The 7,543-nt window shown below is 40.5% G+C and overlaps 1 non-coding gene across 1 annotated transcript; it reads left to right on the forward strand.

Moving 5' to 3' along the window:
• The first annotated feature begins 208 nt into the window (after positions 1-208).
• On the forward strand, positions 209-315 carry LOC144711534 (small nucleolar RNA R71). The gene has a single exon (XR_013583587.1). It is a non-coding gene; the product is annotated as a small nucleolar RNA R71 (small nucleolar RNA).
• Positions 316-7,543: the final 7,228 nt, after the last annotated feature.

Raw genomic sequence — 7,543 nt, forward strand, 5'->3', positions numbered from 1 at the left:
TTGCAGCGCTCCTCATTTTGGGTTGGCATTTCTTCCATTTTGACTTGCTCCTATTTCCTGTAGGTCAGTTTCAGCCACCCTTTCCAAAAGATCATAGACTTCATCCTCATAAGCCATATAGAATGAGCCACCAGCTATTTGATTCACTTTACTTTTTAAAATATCAGGAAGTGATTCATAAAAAATTTCAGCTAGCTGACCTTTTACTATTCCATGGTGAGGGCATTTTCAGATTAATTCATTGAACCTTTCCCATGATTCATTAAATGCTTCATGATCATGGGGATAAAATTTCTGAATTTCTTTTCTATAAATATTAGTTTTGGAAAGGGGATAAAATTGATGTAGAAATTTATTCTGCATTTCTTCCCATGAGTTAAATGTTATGCCTAAACTTCTATACCATGCGAAAGCCTTATCTTTCAAAGTAAGAGGAAAATATTTCATTTTTAAAGCTTCAGTAGTTAAACCAGGAATATTTTGAGAGGAAGATCGAATGTGAAAATCATCAAGAAATTCTAAGGGGTTTTGAGAAGAATGACCAGTAAATTTAGGGAGAGAGTTAAGTAGGGCATTGTCATACCTAAACATAACCCCCTCACCTACATTATGTTGATGCCGGTTTGCCGTAAACTTCCTGATGTAGTAGATCTATCTAGCATCGTCCTTCTCCTCCCTTGTTGTGGCTGACCATCTTCGGCCATATCGACTTCTTCTTTATCTTGAGCTATAAGTGTTGCTGGAAGAGCAGGATATTGACTGTCTAGATCTTTCTCAACACTAGTCCCAGCCTTAGACCTTGTTAAGACCATCAATCTCCAAAAAAGTAGTTGGAAGTACCGTTTGTGGAGGGTTAGCTGCCCTCAACTTTGGCAAAAGAGGAAAAAATACAAATTCACTAAAAACAATCACCGTGCTCCCCGGCATCGGCACCAGTTGATAATTGAGATTTTGGGGTAATTACTGATGAGTTAACATCACTAATTAGTGTCGTTGGTTTATCCGAATTAAAACAACAAAAAATTATAATAACCTTACTAGCGTAGGGAGAGTAAGGGTCGATCCACAGGGAGCAAGGGTTTTTTTCTTAGGAATTTGTGCTTTAGTTATGTATTTTTTAATAATTTTAGAGGTAGGTTTACTACATATGAAGATAAATAACTAATGAAATAAAAATATATAACAAAGAAAAATAAAATATTATTATAATATTATAATAATATTAATAGGCAGAAAATAATTTTTTTATATTTTTTAGGAGTATTTGAAAGCTAAAACAAAATAGGAAATGAAACAGTTTGGCGCTCTGGACTTAATCAAAATTTGGCTAAGTCCTGATGCCAAATGGGGAAGGTGCCTTGGTGGAGGAGAGACAAAAAAATGGACTGTAGTAAAATCACTCTAGAATGAGTTCTAGAATGAATTTTAGAGCGTGGTTGGATGCATTGGAACCGCCTGGATATTGGCTAAGTGAGCCAAGACTAATAAAAGAACATAAAAGAATGAAAAAGGAGAAATAAGAAGGTAACCTCTTTATCACACCCGCTAAGGTCCAAGGGACTTCTTCTTCTCGTTTCCACTAGCTTCTTCAGCCCTGGATGCTTCCTGCTCAGCCTGGCACTCACTGAGGTGAATGGATCTATGACTCAATTGCACTTAGGCCACCAAACATTACTTTCGATTGAATCACAAGATGAATTTTACAATAGGGTGAAGGGGTTTATATAGGGAGAGAGAGCAAAGGAGAGCCATTGGATTTTTAATACAATGGATGGCCAGATCTTCTTTTCAGGATCATGATCCACATCCATTATGGTCCTCCAATCAGCATTGAGACCTTTGAAATACCCCCTGGACGTTCAAGGCTTCTTTCCTTAATTAGCATTAAAGGTGCTATCTTTAAGTCTCCACCCTTGGATGTTTTGTGGATTGAATGGCTGGATCTTCTTCTGTGGCTTGGATCCACGTCCAAGGTTGTCCTCCAATCATCATTTAAGCCCCTGAAATATTCATAAATAATCATGACTGGACCTTCCCCATGCCCTCCTTTCTTTGGCCCAACATGGCTCTCATAGTGGGCTTAGTGGAGCTTCCTTACTAGGCCTTTAGACTAGAGCCAACTGTCTTGCTTTGGGCCTTCTTTCTTGGCCCAGGGTTGTGGCTGAGCGTGCTCCTCAGGTCCAAATAGCTTCCTCTTCATTTAATAATCCCCTTTATTCATGAAAGTTTCACCTAATTCCTACATCTTCCACATAAACTAAGAAGAGAGTGAGATTCATTCCACTTAACTCATTGAGTTAAGTGGGGTTAGTCCCACAAATGATAATAATTAACTCCAAATTAGAAAAAGGTGATTTTGTTTCATGATGTTTCACAACTTAACATAAATGTTGATAATATATCCAGATAAAGATAAAGAAGTAGATAAATTAGCTGAAATTGCACATATATATTACTATCATTTTGGATTTATCAAGGAGTCCTCCCAGGGTCGATATTGTTTGCCTGGTCTTCCTTATTCGCATCCTGCTCCTCGGGCACACGGGGGGTGGCCCGAGGTGTGGACTCATCAAGGGGAGCTTTCCCATGTGGACGACGACTCGTCGTTGTCCTATCCTCGTTTACACAAGGTGACGAGACACCTAGCGACCACGGGGAGCTCTGTTGGGATCTTCGATGTCTGCGGGGGACATAGGTCTGCCCATGTAGACTGAGTGGTCTGGCAGCACCCGCATCAATAGGTGCTGCCCGTCGAGGGTCCATAGGTGGCTGTGATGGGCTGCCTACGGGCATCGTAGGACAATGTTTTAAAGGGGCCATATGATGGCCTCTCTTGTTGAGCCATAGTGCGGTTCATCACGTGGAGTTAGAACCTTTGTGTTGAGCCTTCCTACAAGATTGCATCTCTATGGCCATGTCAGTCCCTTGGGGTACCTAGATGGTTTTCAAAAACTGTGCAATGCTGAAATGATGGCTATGCGGCATCAAAAATGGGCTGTGAGCGACCACAGTCGGGCTCTGATACCAATTTGATGTCAGACGTCATTAAGGACATCGTCCGATCAGCACTGAGTATGATGGCTCGATACCGAGCTAGTGGTATTGAATGTCGACAATGTTGTCGTTCGATAGATAAAACCCTAATGGGGTCAATGCAATGGGTCCTACGTGTCGTACATGCAGGCTCCAACTCAAGGGACAGGTCGAGCTCTAAGCTAGGATGGGGTTGCCAGGTGATAGTGATGGTAGCCACTCGAACCTCGTCGGAGAGATGAAGACGTCTATGGTTGAACGGAATCAATCCATAGGGCTCGCACGTAACGGACGAACTCGACCGTACCGATAAGATGCTTGCTTTGAAGTTTCTCTCAATTACCTCTCCCACCTTTCTCTCAATTACCATTTCTATGGAAATTATGGTAAAGCCAATGAGAGAAATGGTGGGAGAGGTGATTATGGTGCGTAGTCTCTCAATTACCATCATCGTGCGTAGGAACCAACTCACATTTCTCTCAATTACCTCATTCGCAGACTACGGCAAGTCAGCGTAGTGCAGTATCACTGTCGTCGTGCGCAGCTCCATCTAGACAAATGTGAGTTGGTGTTGTGCATTGACCACGTCGTTGCGCATCACTCCATCTAGACAAGCGCGGCTTCAGCTTCGTCCGGTGGCTTTGTCTAAGTCAAACGCCATGCGTGTCATGTAGTAAATGCATGCGCATAAGCTATGCAGGCATGACGAGGGCGCTTGGCACGGGCGACGAGTCACATCAATGGGGTGACTTTTCTGTGATCATGCATTAGGCCTTGATATGCTCAACGCATAGCCGATGGGGACGAGATGGTGCAACGCGTCTGCGGCCAGCGACAGCAGCTCTCAACAGGTAGGCGGCACTGGTAGTGACGGCCTCCTTTCTTCTTCCTTCTCCCTCACCTCCTTCCTCTTCCATCTTCTTCCTCCCCTTTCTTCTCCCTCTTTTCCTCTGTCATGAGACTATAGTCTGAAAGCTAAACAACTCAACAAAATAATTAAAGTCTGAGCCAGCAAGGGCACCATTGTGCCCCCTTATATAGGGGTAAACCAGGCCTTACTAAGGGCAAAGGAGCCATTAGAAAGGGCTCTAGTAGCCTTACTAAGGGAGGGGGGGTCTTGTACATAGGTCCCTGCTCTTTAACACAAAATATATGTTTGATGCGTATTCGATGACACAAAAATGCAACACATGAAAATACGACGTGAGATGTGAGAGACACGAACATGACACAACAAACACGGATATATCCACAATGAAAATGAACATACGAACACGATAAAGCACCGAAATGATGATCACAGACTGGAAAAAATCAAAACATTCAAATATGTGGACGTGCTTTCAGCAGGGGTATTTGAACCTGGGTGTCTTTACCTTCGTCTTGGCATGCTAGTCGGGATGGACGCAACCAACGGGGCTGCCGATGAAAATAAGGGCAGCTCCGAAGGCGCCTCTGATGGAGTGGGCTGGCGCGCTCCATCAGGTAATGTGTGCACTGACAGGCTGTGAGCCGGCGGTCAGTAGAGAGAATGCCTGGAGTCACCCAAGGACAAGTGCAACTAGGTTGACAATGAGAACACATGGGGTCGGCCATAGGTCGGCGGTGAGTATGCACGGCAATCAGATAGTGCTTGTTCTAACTGGGTGACCGCATGAGGCACTGACCTGGTGCAGACAACTAACGGAGTGTCATGATGTCTGAGTTAACCCATAAACAAATGAGGAACTATAATGGTTCCCTTTTGGAAGGGAAGTGGAGGCCACCTAAAAAAATGTTTCTTAACAACATCGTATGCGCACCCTCCCCTTGTATAGTAAGAGGTGTGAGTGGTGCCTTGAAGGACCTTAGGGGAGGGGTACAACAAGGACTCCCCCTAAGGACCAAAACCAAAGAAATACAACAATACAAAACAAGCCAAGGATGAAACTAAATGTTTTAGTTAACCTCTTTCGATAAATAAAAGGAAATTAAACAATAAAATGGATTTTAGAAATGAATAAAACCTTTTTTATTGCATTAATAAATGTTTTTTTTACAATTTATTGCAGTTTATTTTGAATTTAATTTTTATCAAAACTGGCCCTTTTTGGGCCAGTTTTAGCGCTCAAATTGTTTGTAGTTGGCGCAGGACGTACGATAATCGCACAACGACCTATCAGAAGGCACGTTCGCGCTTTTGGTACACAACACGCGCGTACGTAATTTCATGCGCACCCCGCACGGAGTGGGGCCAGACGAAACTGAGATGGATCAATGACATTGCATCATACGCCCTACGTACAATGCGCAAAGGGTATGAAAAATAACTCAATCAAAAGGACTTGTTGTTCTGATTCTGCCACTATAAAAGGGGAAAAGCAAAAATTGAGCAAACATTCTTGATTTTAAGCTCAAGGAAAGAACGCCTAGCTTCCTTGAAGACTCAAGAATAAACTACGAGCGATTTGGAGCTTAATTTGGGCAAGAATTTTGTAGATACATTGCTGCATTTCTTCCTAAATTCAAGCTAAACTTTGTGAAAAATTGGGTGTTTGTTGCACGGAATCAGCCCAGATTGATTCTCTGATCATCCCTGGTAGTTCTAGGTTTATTTTGAATGCATTTTACTCTTAATTTGGCATTGAATTTTTGTAATTTTGTAGTTTCGTTCATGTTTGCTGTTTTTCCTAAATTTTGATTTCAATCATCTTAATTATGAAGATTACTTTGTTTTCAATTTAATTAGTATTACTTGAGTATAGATTAATCATTTCGAATGATATTCGACCTTTAAATCACTCATTTTAGTTCCTTATTTCTCAAATTAGCAAATTGTATTCACAAGTTGCTAATAAATGGCATTTTTACTGTTTTGAATTAGTTAGAATGAAATACAAATTGAATAAAATAACCTTTTATCATTCAAAGTCTGTCTGAAATAAATCAGATAAAACTTTAAAATAGAAGAAAATGTTACCTAAGGGCTTCTAATCCGTGAACAAGTTTGGATTAATCCTTGCAACAAGGTTTTTAATAAACAATTAGGATTGATATCTCCTCCATACCATTTCGAATTCACTAAATAATCCAAAAAAATGGTTCAAGCTGAATTAAGTCTTTGGGTTAAATAAATAAGTAAAAGCATGACTAATGATCAATTCTTTATCTAGATTTTAGTGATGCTAACAACCTAAACATCTAAGATCAACTGACCACTTAGATAATCTAGTTAGGGGATAAGTTAGTAAGTCTTATAAAGAACTGTTAACTAATCATATCTGACTCTTATTGATAATAAAAACATTAGAATCAAATCTCTCATTAACTGAGATAATTTGAATTGAAAGAGTTAGAAGGATAGTTACAATTTACACGCCTCTTCTATCACATGAGTAAAATATATATATATATATCTGTTAAATCTAGAGTGCTAATCCCTAATCCGATAAAATTTGAATTTCCCTATCACCTCCTTAGGGCTCAACCCCATATTTAAACACTAAGGGATAAATATATATTATTGATTAAGTTTGGAAAACCCTTAAATAATGACATATACAAATGTACTTTTTGAACTTATCAAGGGGAGCCGTACACGGGCCTGCCATATAGTCAATGAAGAGACGAGGGAGGCCCCCACACCAGGGGGCCTCACAAAACCAATAGAAGACACGAATGCAAAATAGAACGACGTGAAGGCAGTTTCCTCGGATCTGGTATCAGTAATTTGGGTTCTTCACGTCGTCATGTGCTCGGTAATGTGGTCATTGACGAGCCTAAACTTGGTCTGCTGGATGGACCTCCATCACATATTGTTTCTTATTCATTCATTGGCATAGAATAGCTCCCACTCGACATATTGATGTGAATATTAATCTTTATGGGTATTTTTTACACAAAACGTTGATGTGTGTTTTGATGAATGTTCAACATGATGCATGCCTGAATTTGGGTTGAGATAAATCCAAAATGATAGTAATATATATGTGCAATTCTAGCTAATTTATCTACTTCTTTATCTTTACCTGAATTATATTATCCACATTTATGTTAAGTTGTGAAAAAATCATGAAATAAAATCACCTTTTTCTAATTTGGAGTTAATTATTATCATTTGTGGGACAAGCCCCACTTAACTCAATGAGTTAAGTGGAATGAATCTCACTCTCTTCTTAGTTGATGTGGAAGATGCAAGAATTAGGTGAAACTTTCATGAATAAAGGGGATATTTAAATGAAGAGGAAGCTATTTGGAACAGAGGAGCAGGGTCAGCCACAACCCTGGGCCAAGAGAGAAGGCCCAAAGCAAGACAGTTGGCTCTAGTCTAAAGGCCCATTAAGGAAGCTCCATTAAACCCACTATGAGAGGCATGTTGGGCCAAAGAAAGGAGGGCAAGGGGAATGTCCAGTCATGATTATTTATGGACATTTCAGGGGCTTAAATGCTGATTGGAGGACAACCTTGGACGTGGATCCAAGCCAGAGAAAAAGATCCAGCCATTCAATCTACAAAACATCTAAGTGTGGAG

The sequence above is a fragment of the Wolffia australiana genome, chromosome 13, assembly GCF_029677425.1.
Source record: "Wolffia australiana isolate 7733 chromosome 13, ASM2967742v1".
In the NCBI taxonomy this organism is placed as follows: domain Eukaryota; kingdom Viridiplantae; phylum Streptophyta; class Magnoliopsida; order Alismatales; family Araceae; genus Wolffia; species Wolffia australiana.